The sequence below is a fragment of the Neolamprologus brichardi genome, chromosome 23, assembly GCF_056152115.1.
Source record: "Neolamprologus brichardi isolate AB-2024 chromosome 23, ASM5615211v1, whole genome shotgun sequence".
In the NCBI taxonomy this organism is placed as follows: domain Eukaryota; kingdom Metazoa; phylum Chordata; class Actinopteri; order Cichliformes; family Cichlidae; genus Neolamprologus; species Neolamprologus brichardi.
Genome location: NC_142125.1, coordinates 14,859,286 through 14,873,167, shown reverse-complemented (window position 1 = coordinate 14,873,167; position 13,882 = coordinate 14,859,286). Strand labels below are relative to the sequence as shown.

At 39.2% G+C, this 13,882-nt stretch overlaps 1 protein-coding gene across 2 annotated transcripts in view; it reads right to left on the bottom strand.

The window, feature by feature from the left end:
• gng12b (guanine nucleotide binding protein (G protein), gamma 12b) overlaps positions 1–12,566 on the bottom strand; it is a 28,294-nt gene extending 15,728 nt beyond the window's left edge. Inside the window, exons 1-2 of one of the 2 annotated variants that reach the window (XM_006790491.3) lie at positions 12,342–12,566; positions 8,107–8,170 (exon numbers count right to left, since the gene is read on the bottom strand). The gene's annotated coding sequence lies outside the window, so the exon portion shown is untranslated. The remainder of the gene's footprint in view (positions 1–8,106; positions 8,171–12,341) is intronic. The other variant, XM_006790492.3, reaches the window with a different exon arrangement.
• Between the last annotated feature and the right edge of the window lie 1,316 nt (positions 12,567–13,882).

Sequence of the window (13,882 nt, the reverse complement as noted above, 5' to 3'; positions counted from 1 at the left end):
GATTTGTTGCTTTTAAATTTTAGTCACTTTCGCTTTAAAAAAAAAAATGAAAAGATGATTATTCTGTAACTGACATCAGCAAACACATTCATTCATTTGATCAGCTACTGTGCTCACAATTGCTACCAAGGTCAAAATGACCTGAGTTTGGTGAACCACCCCTTCCTCCTGAGGTTTGGCAGGACATTTCAATGAGACCCAGTTTATCTTCGTGTTAAGAACTCCATCCTGCAATTTAAAAAAGCAGGGATGATAACTGATCTACAACTAAAATCAGTCAAGGACTCTAAATGTGCTTGATTTCAGCACATAGACTTTGCAGACTCAAAGTTTTGGTGTTATCAGTGGTGTAGCACTAAAGTCTGAGCCCTATACATGTGCAGGCGCAGTGCCACCCCGCTTCTTTTGATGACTCCACTATCACACCTCCTACATAAAACTAAATCAAGCTAAATCTATGTGTCTGAAGTACTTATCCAGATTGTCAGTAAATGTTCTTTCAACATACTTCAAGTACTGTGTGAATTTTTTAAGCAAGAACTGTACAAGAACATAGCCTCATGTACAGTAGCATCATCTATTGGTTACTTTGTTCTAGACTTCACATCATGAGGTGTTTTCAAAGTGGGCATCATGAACCGAATCAGGTGGATCGCAATGAGAAACCGTCAGTAAGTCTATGCTCTTAAAGTAGCAATTTCTCAGCCGATTCAAAGAATGCAATTGCACAAGATGCAACACAGAATGTTTCATAAGCATCTGAGAAACAGCACTTCCCTTCCCGAAATACATGTCATGTCTGTGACGGAATCAGACTCAAGCAAGACAGATCTGAGTCAGAAACACAGAATCTGTAGTTCATGTATCTGACTCCATGCAGGGTATATGCTCTACTTTAAAAATGGCCAATGGAACAAAACCTGATGCACTCACAGGTCACATTTGAGTGATGGGAGCAATGTAAACACAAATTGATTAAATGTTTTAATTTAACTATGCAAGTGTGGGTTGTTTAATGAGCCATTTAAAAATATATATATAGTTTTTATTAACAAGTTTATGCGCTTATTAGACAGTTAGACTGCACATATTTATTGCATTACATTGTTTGACTACATGGCATGACTTACAGAGCAAGCTGAGCTTCGAAAGCTGGACCTGAAGACCTGCTAAGTTTAACACATATTTACACATACAGTAACTGGATCTCCATACCAATATCAAACACAAACAAGTTTAGCAGCTTACATCTTTTATGGGTGTTTTTGAAATCTAAAACAAATACTTGAAGTTCGAAAAACTCTTCTCTTTATTACGCTAAGCTGATGTTCTGGTTTTTCATAAACCGGAAAAAATGTGTTGTCAATAATCATAGTGACTCTAACATGCATTGGATGCATGCTAGATTTTGAGGCAACCAAAAAATTAATTCTGGTATGGCATACCACGTTGCATGGCAGATTGCCACCTGCAAATATAATACTGTCTGCAAAAATAAAATGAGAGTCTGGTTTTTAGTCAAATGAGAGCTTCCTGTGGTTTTTGTAGAGAAGTTGATATAATCGCATGATGTAATCAAACATGCCCACTAGTGAGAGAAGGTGGTGTTAAGTGATAGTGGCTGACAGGGAGACTACTTCTGCTGCCACCTGACTGCTTATCATGACGAACAAAAGACAGAGAGGCATAAAAAGAGGCTAGGGATGGGAAAGAAAAACACAGCCTTCTGACCTCACGCTAACAACTCTCCCACCTCCCTCTTCTTCTCCCTCCGGTGAACTCTAGAGCACCCCAGAGCTGAGTGAGCACTAAACTGCACACAATGAACAGCCGTGGGAGAGGCAGAAGACAAGGCTGCAGACGTAAGAACAGCCAGGGTGGACACCGTGCAAAAGTGTCCTAATAGGGACACGACACAAGTGCTTGCAGCTTATGTCTCGTGACACCTGATTGTAAACCTGCAGTCCTAACCCATTACTAATCTGCCCTTTGGACTAACACGTTATTACCAGACAGTTTGCATACACTGAGTTGAGAGCAATGAAACAGGTATTATTAACTGAGAAAGAATTCGAAACATCCACCTCGCCCATCTCTGTACAAGGAGGCAAAGTACATTTGGGAAAGTTTCAGGATGACAAAAACCTATACAGCACATCGCTGAGGATTTAGTTTTCAAGGAAATTCAAGTTTAACTGGTCTGAATGCAACTGCAATCTCAGTGGACATTTTGAGTGAACCAAAATAAGAAGAAGAAGAACAAAACATTTGAAAGTACATTTGTTTATTTAGTTAAGCATTTGTCTTTAACTTGTCCATTTATAATGTGTCACCTTAAACATTCACACTTTCAATCATAAATATTTTAAATGTATTTTACAGGTGCAATTATAAAGCGCAGTTAAGCGATTACACTTGTTCAACAGATTTCCTGAAAAAGAAATTAAAAATAATAATCATATATTTATACCTTTTTAAGTTTGTATGCGAGTTACTCTTTCAGCCTCTTTTTTTTTATCAACTTACAAAAGTTGTTTTGTTATAGACACCAGATGTTTACCAGCTACATTAATAACATAGTTACAGCTAAAATGAAAATAAAAGCATGTCTTTACTAGTTAGGGCACATATCTTTGACTGGGCAAAGGACAGAGAGACCTTCGGAGTCTACAAGGCAAATCAGTTCTCACTTTCACATTAACTGGTTCTACCATTAAACATGGCGTCATTGTGCAGTAATCTCATAATAATCATTAAGAATATTGTCATTCCAGTTCTGTAAGATATAAGAAGAATTCTGCAACCCCTCCTGCCTTCATCTCCAAGACAGAAACAATGAAGTCTGTAGTACGTCTTTCCAAAGAGAAAGCATTGAAGGGAGGGATTATAAGACTTTTTCAGATTTCCATGCACTGCAGCTTTAACAAGGTTTTACAATGTAGTGTAGGTTTTGTGTTGTAGTCATGCATACCATGTTTGGCTCATGTCAGAAGCATGCTGAGCAATAGATCAGTCAGTGATACTGCTCATTTCCAGTCATGACAGTTAAAATACCAAATAAACAGGATTTACTGCCTCCACCAACCAGTCAAGCTGCAGTTCACATTTTCCCCTCTAGTTCCTAAACAATGCGCAACGGACAGAAAATCATTTTTGCAGAATATTATAAAGTGAGGCTGACCTTTTGCATTTAAAAATTAATTACTTTATCACTTCGTTCTTTCTTTTTTCACTCTTCATACATTTAGTAAGGTTAAAGCAACTTTTGAACACCAAATTTGAATAATTTCATTACTGACTTGCATTTCACTCTCAGCATCTTCAGCAACTTCAAAGCTTCAATGTCAGTTTGTCTGCCACATGTTCTGACCTGCTGTGTCACTGTTGAGAAGTGAATCACAGCTGCTTCGATTTTAACAATGAAAGCTAAACAGAGCGCTTTTGAATATATAATCTCTTGGCAATTAAGCATTTACATCAGTAAGAGCATTTATGCTGTCATTGGGTTACAAAGATCTAGACAGGTCTGCGATTTCAAAAGTGCAGAAATCTGTAGTTTCATGCAATAGCGACCTGCTTATTATCCAAAATAAGCAATTTAACTTCCCAAAAGATTACCTCAGTCTGTCTAGATGACCTACACGATATGATAGTCAAACCCAGTCCAGTGCAGAGAGATCAGATGGTGGCTGAGCCTTTTTCAGTCATGCATTTTGGAGTATTATAATGCTGCATTCATTCAAAGCACCGACCAGGATCTCACAGGGAAAGTATGTGCGCACCAGTTGGAGCGGTTTGTTTTGAGAACAGTGCAACAGCAATGGAACGTGGCTGCAGTGCTGAGCTGCATACCACCCTGTTTCATCTCTAATGAATGTCAATCAAAGGCACATTTTTACAGCAGCACAGACCACCGAGTGTATACTTGTAAGGCAATGCAATTAAAAGCAACTTATTTCTGGACTGGAAAATATTTCGCTGTGCCACTGTCTGGTGGAGGAAAATGTTTTAGGAAAAAAAAAAATCAAAGCAGGAAAGAGCAGCTTGTACAAAAGAATCCCAGGCATGTAACCAGTGGCTAGGCAGAGTTTCTGGGCAGGATGACATCCCGACGGCTGCTTGGCCTCCCTCTCTTAACTGCCAAACCCTTATGTTTGTTAACTGGACGCCAACACTCCCTGAACGGCTTCCGCAGCAAAGATCAGGGTGGCTGGAATTCTCGTCTGGCAGACATGTGGCACAGGAGCGTCTCAAAGTGGACACCACAGCACACGAACAGATAAAGCAGCCTGTGTGTACTGTTTATTGTCAGGGCCCTGAAACCATGATTAGAGGGTTGGGTTTTTTTTAAACAGGGCACATTTGTTGCTATGCAGAAGCACTTTCTAATACCTTCTATACAATAGCATGTACAATGACAGATACGTATGAAAACAAGCAGCTGCTGCTTTGTCTCTACATGGGAAAGTCACCCATGCTTTGTGTGAATTATAGCTGGAGTGGACAGGTACTATAGTTGCATGCTCAAAAAACAAAAAACAAAAAAAACAGGAACACAGGTTTGCAGGATAAAAATATGCCTTTAGTTGCATTTATGTGTACCAAGGATAGAAATGGAGCTAAACAATGCATGGAGCCTGTGTAGACAGCTGCATGCATTGATTAATGGAGATCATTACTACATCATCAGATATGCAGTACAGGGACAACTGAACGCTTCCTGTGTGGACACAGCTTAACTGCCTATTGCTGTGTTAGTACCTCCATGAGGATGTACACAGTCCGCAACTGGGGTAATTACAAAAATCTTGCTAACCTACCCACATAATGCTAATGTTCTAATGTTGAAACGGATCATGTTTACCATGTTAACCATTATTTACAATTATTTTTCTATAAAGAAATGGCAGTGGATCATCTTTCAGTTCATCTTTACAAAACAACTATCGGTTGTTGCAGACTGGATAATGTATTCAGTTCTTGAACCATGCATGCGTGCGCAAAGCTTCATGTCAGCCAGTCCACTCAATAATTGCTGAGATATTTCAATCTAAACTTAGAAAGTACCTTGCCATCCCTGGAGATTATAAGGAATGCATACAAGTAATACTTGCAATTACCTTCACAGACAGAGAAGCTGGCAGTTGTATGAAAATTCTATTGATGGAAACTGGATATGCAGTGACCTAGTTGTTGACTAAGCTGATATTTCATCGGGAGCAACAAGAGGGCGGCATTGTAATTACACATCTGAAACTGTAGCAATAATTCATTTGTGGCTTTATGTCTACATAATGATGGGTAGACTGGATGTTCTGTTTTATTCTCACAAAGCATGCCATGGAGAAGGTTCCTGTGCTAACAATAAACTACATAGTAGATTTATAGTATTAGTCTAAGGCATATGGTTCCCACTGAAAAGGGTTTTACAGGTAAACAAGGAGCAAGTAGAATCAGTAGCTGAAGTAGCCCCAGCTGCACACTTCTGAGACTTTATGTTCTTTGACTAGCAAAAATTGATGAATCTGTTTGTCCTACTTCAAAGCCAACATGTGTCTACATTATAGTTCTGCAGATAGGAGAGCTAATCTCAAGTGGCATCTGCAAGCCTTCGGGGCAATCAAAGGCCACCCAGTGAACGCCAGTCCATGTTAGAGGTACATAAATAACACTAGAACTTAAATCTCTGTTAGAATATGATTTATTTTTACAGGAAATACTGTGTACACTGCCGTTTCTGGGAACACGGGACCAGTGCAAAAGAAAGTCCAGATGAAAAATACTTCAAATACGTTTTCCAAGAAACAACTTGAAGCATGGAATGTGTGACATGAGAGGAAAAAAAACTTTGCAAAGCAAAGTACAAAATAAGTGCTACCCGGCATGAGAACTGGTGAGCAAACTACTTCCTGCAGAGGGGCCGGCCACTCCTGCCTCAGCCCATTGCTAACCGGCATGAGTAGGAGTGTGCGTGCATGTTTGCGTGTACAGTAAGTGATTGTGGGGTGAGAGGGAAATTCGAAGGGAGGGGTGGGGTTGTTGTTCAGGAAGTAGACACAGTGCAACAGAGGAGAAGGAAGGAAGATGCCCATATATGAGCAGGCGCTTACGAAACAGGATGGAGGACATGACTGAAGAGGCCTGGGATCTCCCGTGGGTGCAGAAATAATTAAGTAAATGTGAAAAAACCTCCTACACACATAAAAACACACACACTGTCAATCAAAAAACGCCAAGCCCCAATTTTCATGCATCCTGACGCTTGCACAGTAAACTGCTGTGTTCAGTTAAGATCTCACATTAAACCTGCTCAGTAAGAAAAAAAGGTGTTAGAAATTGAAGCAGTTAATGAGGAACACAGATAGTCCCACCAAATGCAAGACATTGCCCCACAAGGTTTCTGTTAGCACAGTGGAAAGACTATAGACAGAGGCCCTGCAGCCAATTAATAACACACCTGCACACAGGCAAAAAGAGCCTTTGTTTAACACCTGCATGTAGACTGGGTCACCTTTTTTCACTTGCTGTTTGATTTAAATTCAGGTGAATGCATATTTTTCAAAGTACTTACTTTGGACCTACAACTGATTTAAAGCTTTTATTTCCTGAGGGGCTGCCCCCACAGATTGCATGGTAATTTACATTACACACACCATAAATTTCACTATACACCCACAGGTTCCTATAAAGACAAAAGGTTTGTGTTGTGCCCCCACACAAACATGTAAAAGACCTACACGTTATTAACAAATGCAAAGTTCTTAACAGGGTCACTCTGCACAACACATGAGTATTCACACACAAAAGTCCCAACACAGCTGCAAAAAATGAGCAGATGTGCATGCTTATGGAGGTCCCAGTGTGGGACATTTCAGCTTCTCAGTGTTTCAATGGCATAAGCGTAACATAAAAGGAGAAACAAAGCGGTTTCTACATCAGTTATTAATTTAACTGGCCTTCATTATGCTGTAGTGATGAAAGGGTTATCTCACGCCTAGCAAAAGGACAAACCTATAGACTGTAAAATACTGCCACCATGTGGGGGAAATTTGTAGAAACGAGTCATACAACTATCTGTAAGAAGGTATCCACAGAGAAACTAATCTGAAACTAGCTTTTTTTCTTTCATTTCTTAGATTGATATTGTGTTAGCAGCAGATCTCTTAATTAAAACAGATACAAGGAACAAAGAACAGATTGTTTCCTTATTAGTACATGTGTATCAATTGGCAAACCTGAGACTTTTATTATGTGTAATATACTTTTAACTAAGTTATTAGCCAAGATATTTTTATTATATTTAGGTGCATATTTTCCTGACCAAGAAAATAACAAACATTCGTTCAAGTAAGTATCCAATGCACCTAATCATAGGTAATTATTTAGAGAAATTCATTCATTAATGCTATCAAAACAGCTTCTATTTCTAGTTAGAGGAGATTATTTGGCTCTAAATCATGATTTTGTAGAAATGTTTAAAGTACTGATATCATTTGGAGCCAAAACGTGTACAGGCTTTTCTTCCTTTCTTCTTTCTGGCCTGAATCTAGTAATGTTTCACATTTTTTCCCCTCTAATATTAAATGAAGAACCACTCAGAAAATAGGTCATTTAAGGCCCTCACAGTAAATTCATATTAAATGGGTTATCAAGTATAAAGTGGGATGCTTGAAAACAGGGGCAGGGGTGAGTAAGATCCAATTGCATACAGTTAAGTGAAACAAATTATAAATGTTATGTTTCACTGTGTTTGAAGCATACATTACCAGTAATGCAATCAGTAGCACGTATTTGTATCTTACAAATTACACCTGTGATGCCTTTTTGTAAATGTAGGACCCAAGTCATAATCCTAAAGAGCAATCCACTATGATTTAAGAATATAAGAAGATATAGTGTAGACTCGTTCTAAACACAAGAGGGCAGCACCTCACAGATGCTCTTTAAGTCTGAAGATATGAAATACTCAAACAGGCTGTGCCTAATTAATAATGAATAGGCTGGTGAAACAATGTTTGCAACCTGAGCCACCTTGCAATTACAGAAATGGCTGGTGGCAATAGTTGTTTTAAAGATGGGAGGCAGCATGAAAACAAGGACACAGACCTGTGTGCGAAATGTTCTCAGGGAGCATGTACTTGGTGTTTCTGTCTGAGTTGGCAGCATAAATCTGGAAAGAAAAAGCAAAGAAAATATTATTTTTCAAAAATTAGCCAATCGTGGATTCATGTTTACCATTTCTTCCAGATGAGGCCAAACAAAGAGCTGCCAGCTCCCACGGTGTAATTAATAAATGCTAGCCCTCTGACACTAGTTTCCACATCATTTAGGACAAAATGTGAAGCAGTGGTGGGTGGGGTATACCCAACCCACTGCTCTACTTGCATTCATTACCACATTCCAGTGAGACCAGTTAGATGGCCAGTCCTTTAGTCAGAGAACTTTGTGTCTGAGCAGTTTGTCCCAACAACAGAGAGGAGGCAGGACTTGGTGGTTTAAGTAAGGAACAGATATCCTCAAATATTTTTAGTACTTTCCACTGTTTATTATTTTCTTTCCACAGTAGTAATTCATCATACACGTTCTTCAAGCCTGAGCAATACTCGGAAGAGTTGGTATATAAGCATTAACATATAAATAATATTCTTAACTGAAACAAATGGAACAATTAAATACAACATAAAAGGTTTTTGCACAGCATCTATCTCAAGTGACACTTCTCTCTGGTAGCACTCACATGCCGAGATTGGTGTAATGCTTTTTCACTGTGTTTATGAGTGATTTCATTCATTCATGTTTTTCTTTTAATTAATTTCACATATAGTGTTTTTGGGGACAAACATTCATACTGAAGGTACCATTTATTCAAAAGCACAAATTAACTTGGATTCACTTTAAATGTGTAACTGTTATTTAGTCATCATTTACAGTAGTTATACATGTTCAATATCAAATCAAAGCACACACACAGTCCTGGAGTTGGTTTATGCAATTGTCAGTTGAGCTGTACATCATGTAGAACTGCACAACGAAGCACGTGTCTATAAATAACCCACTGCGGCAATATGACAAGTCCCAAAATGTCACTGAGATCAGACACAGGGTGACACTAACAAGTAACCTGGCTACTGTCACACAGGGTCTGTGTGTTGCTCTGCGGGTCAGGGGGAGACGCGGCAGATGAGATGTTAATCCTGCCACAAGGATGGGAAAAACAACAACAACGAGGCTGCAATTTCTGCTCCCGCTAAAGGAGTTTACAGCAGATGTTCGGTGGAAATAATTTGGAAAATTAAAGGAATCTTTGATGAGAAAGCAGAAGTAATAAAATTTCAACACGCAATGTTCTAAGATGCTAATATTGGGAGCAACAAGAAAGCCAACAAGTAAGGTGAAAGTAAGAGACGAGAGCGTGAGTTGGTTTGGATAAAACAACAACCTCCAGGGCCAATCCAACAAAGAAAAAAACCAAGACTGAGGTTTCAATGTGTGGAATCCCGAAAACAGATGACGTCATGGTGGCTACATCCATCTTCTACATACCATCTATGGTTTATAGACAGATAAATGAACTGAAGCGGCACAGCAGTTACAGTCAAATATACAGAGAGTTTATTTGACTACACAATCATCTTGTTCAACCAAACCACCTAAATGTTGTGCATGCGTTTCAGTCTGAAATGTTACATTATAGGGCGCTCATTTCAAAATTGCTTTCCAAGTACACAAATAGTAAAAGAATACACAATCCCAAGTGACATCTTTGTTCATTTATTTATCCGAATATTGACATAAATCCTATAAGAAGTATTTTTATAAAGGTTTAAACGGGAAAAAAAGGGAATCCTTACACTTACAGAACCTTTATGAATTGCTGCGTGATGAATACCTGCATCAATTAACTTGTAGCTGACTAGTTCCCTGCATTAAAATATCTGTTAAATGTACATGCTTCTGTCTCCATGACATCTGGAGGAAACAGCTGCTGTGTGAACAACGGTCTGATTTTGATTAACTGATTAAGAGCTACACTGGTTTTATTGTAGAAGGTCAGAATATTACAATATTAATCACAAAAGCCCTTCTCTAATCTAATAACTTTAAATAGAACAGTACACTGCCTGGTGGCCATCACAGTTTTCAGAAATGCTGCATCTTGTTTGAAGACAGAGAGAGAGTCAACACTGTGATTACAGGGTGCATGTAACTAACTATCGGTTTAAAAATGGAAAGTATTTGAGAGGTAAAGTCATTGAAAGCTAATTGTGAAAGCCTTTCATCACTTGCTGATAAGCAGTTAATGCCTTGTGCACTAAGCAGGCCTCTTACGTGTGACATACTCTCCTCGTTGAGGTTATAATACCTTCATCACTGCGACACGCTCCAGTGAGGAGGCTAAGAGAGCTCTGACATATGTCAAAGCAGGAGGACATTTTTCACATATTGCTGTGGACTAACAGCTCGAGGGTGCCGGCGGCGACTGTGCTGTGTTGACTGGAACTTCTCTCTAAAGGTCTTTGTGACCAGAGCTGTGACGCACAGACGAGTTCCCCAGAGGCTGAGCGTGGAATTTGAGTCAAGGGATAGAAGGGGGGCAGGGGGGACCTTCTCACGAGATTAAACCACGCTAAGGTCTGCACCAGTAAGTGTGGGGTAACCAGGCAACATGACCATACCCACGTCAGCACCACAAATGCACTCAGGTGGAGTCACGCTGGACTGCCAGAAGCCATGACAAGATAATTCTCCTGAAAGATGAAAATCTTTTGTCATGGACACACAGAGTTACGTTGCATGCTCTCCCCAAACATGCTCATGGGTTCAATAATAATAACAGCTATACCAAAATTAGCTCACAGAAACGTCATCATACTACTGAAAGAAAGTAAACATGTGTAGATTAGATTAGATTTTGGCATGCTGCACTTTCCTTTGGGGTGGACCGAACATTTGCTCAACGAAAAAAGATTCAACTGAATGCCCCCTAAATGCAAAATTTTCAAATGCATCCCTTTAGTCATTTAAAAAGTCTGACAGACTAACACTAAAACACTGCTGAATACTGCAGATGGATTTCCCGGTACTAAAAATCTTGATCAACATGTATTTAAAATGATCATCATTACCTGTCTCATTAGCTACAAAAACAAACAAAAAAGCTATTAACTGAGAGTTAATAGATTACTAGCTCAGTTAGTAAACTGAGACTAGTTTTGCCAATTTTCTGTAGAAATTGGGGATGGGAATCCAGAAGTGGTTCCAAATTATTCAATACATGGGAATTATGTGCCTCAAACTTCCTTTTATCATTGCTGGCATGTTTGTTTTCCTGACAGTTGGATGTTGGATTCGTTGTCTTCTACTCTGTTTCTGCAGTCTTCAAACTCAGAAAAAAAGACTAAAGACTAGTGCAGGTCTTCATATTATCCACAAAACAGATACTGTGTGGAGTAAACGGATCAGAAATCAGAAAGGGATTAATACCAAATAAATGTAAGTACTAAAAATACTCTTAAACACTTATTAACATTTAAATAAAAGCTAAACTCTACAGTTATTTTTTAATGTATCTCCTACCTCATTGGAAAAAAATCATAAATCAGTCTATCATCTACATTACTAAAAGTCCAGTCCAAGAGTTTGTGCAATGCGTAGGCTTTAAGAATGAGACTTCACATCATAAATTCAGATTTTAGCTGAGCACATTCATCTGAGAAATACACAGCTTGGAACATCAGATATTATAAGTTATTATTAAAGTGTTGCTACTCCTATAAGACTGCAGCTCTAATAAAGCACGTCATTCACATTTACTGAACTACGTTTAAAAAGAAGAGCATCAGTTTCCCCGCTCTGACCCTGATAACCTACAGTATGATAACTTCCCACAACATGCTGTAGTGTTTTCACACTGTTGTAATACTGGCGCTGTTAAATTCAAAGAAAGCCCCGCTGCAGGTAGGCTTTCCAAGAAGTGTAATATTCCATCATACTTGTAAATCTCTCAAATATTCGCTGACCTTCACAGAGATTTATCCAGCATGTTTTCTCAGAAATATCGCCATGACATCACTCATGTCTCCTCTTGAAAGAAAAGAATCCTAACTACTGATTGAAACACCTGTTTACCAACCATGTATTTGCACAATAAATTTTGCCAACCATTTAAAGCTGCAAAGTGTTCTTTCCCATACTCTTACCTCGTGTTTACACTGGTTGTTGCCTCAGGTTAATGGACTGGAAGTCACAGTCTACCATCTGGCGTTTATTAAAAGCAGCAGCAGTGTGGACACAGCAGAATGAAGAAAGATTATTTATGTAATCTCTGTACTGATACTCACCTGGCCTCTCGGATCCAAAGCCGGGTTTGTTCCTTTGTTTTGTTTTTGTTTTTTATGTGGTTGTTTTGTTTGTTTGGGGGTGGTGGTTTCAAAGTCGAGCCATGAAATAATCCCACACGAAGCTCCCGCAACTCGACAAAAATGTCGACTGAAAAGTTTCAGCTCGGATTAAACAAACATTCAGCCGTGTGGAGGTGAAAGCGCAGTGACGGGAGACGCGCTCAGTCATCTGCTGTTGGCTGCTGCTGGGCAGGACTACACGCCGCTTCCTAATGTTTGGACAAGGCAACAGCGCCCCCTGTCGGTGGCTTATACAGATGGTAATTCATAGGATCCTGATTGTGCTACACCTGCACCTGAGATATTCAAAATGTAGAAATGCAGGTGATCCACGCTTCAAAATTATCCTGCACTTGCCATAAATATATTTTCAGTATGAAGTGCGGTTTTGTTTTGTTTTTTGTAATCTTGATAAATAAAAAAATACAAATATTTTTCATTAGTCAGAAATAGTTACCACCCCCCCCCCCCACCCCCCTTTAATTTTGTCTCCTGATTGTCAATACCCAGAGAACAAATTTCATATACACACACACACACACACACATACATACATACATACATATATATATATATATACACATACATACTTACTAGGGGTGCAACGACACACAAAATTCACGGTTCGGTTAGATAGTTTGGTGTCACGGTTCGATATTTTTTCCATACAAAAAAAATGTTCATGTCTTTTTAATTTGTCATTTATTAAAATTATAAATATATATTTTAACTCAAAAGTACCGTTTTAAAATTTAATGTTGCTGAAACAACAAAGTAATAAAAAAAATCTATCTGATCGAGAAATCGCTCATCTTTGGAAAAGAGAGTTTATTACAGAGAAATGGCTCCTTCCAAAAATAAAAGCTATACTATAAGCTTATTCTGGGGTATACTCAGCAGCATATTAAACATATCAGGTCCCCATAAGGAGAATCATGTGCTAACGGCTGTCTAAATGACTCGGGTAAAGTTTGTAGCATGCGTGCTTGTTGTTTTTGTCTGCTTCCACTTGTCTTTGCACTAGGATGCTGTCGGAGTAAATGTGCAGTCATATTCCTTGTGTTCCCACTAGTGCTGTCAGCGTTAATCTCGTTGAAATGACGTTAACGCCACAACATGGCAAATCTCCGTTAACGAGCTACCGTGCTTGGGGCTGGACAGCCAACACGTTAACGAGCTAACTGCGCTAACGCACTAGTTCCCACCAATGTAATTGAGCATTGCGTGGCACATCCGACATACTGTTTTACTTTTGTCCATGGCTTACCTTCAGGGTCATACGTCACATGAAAACCAAAATAGTTCCAAACTCCAGATCTAAATGAGGGTAGGGGAGGTTCAATTTGCCATGTTGCAATGAGAGCTTAATTTCTGTCTGCTAGCTTGCCTTGTGCTCAGTGAATCTGTGTTCGACTACTCCGCCTAGGCTGCACTGTCGAGCGCAGATCCACTGAGCGCTCAACACAGACAGCATCTTCCAA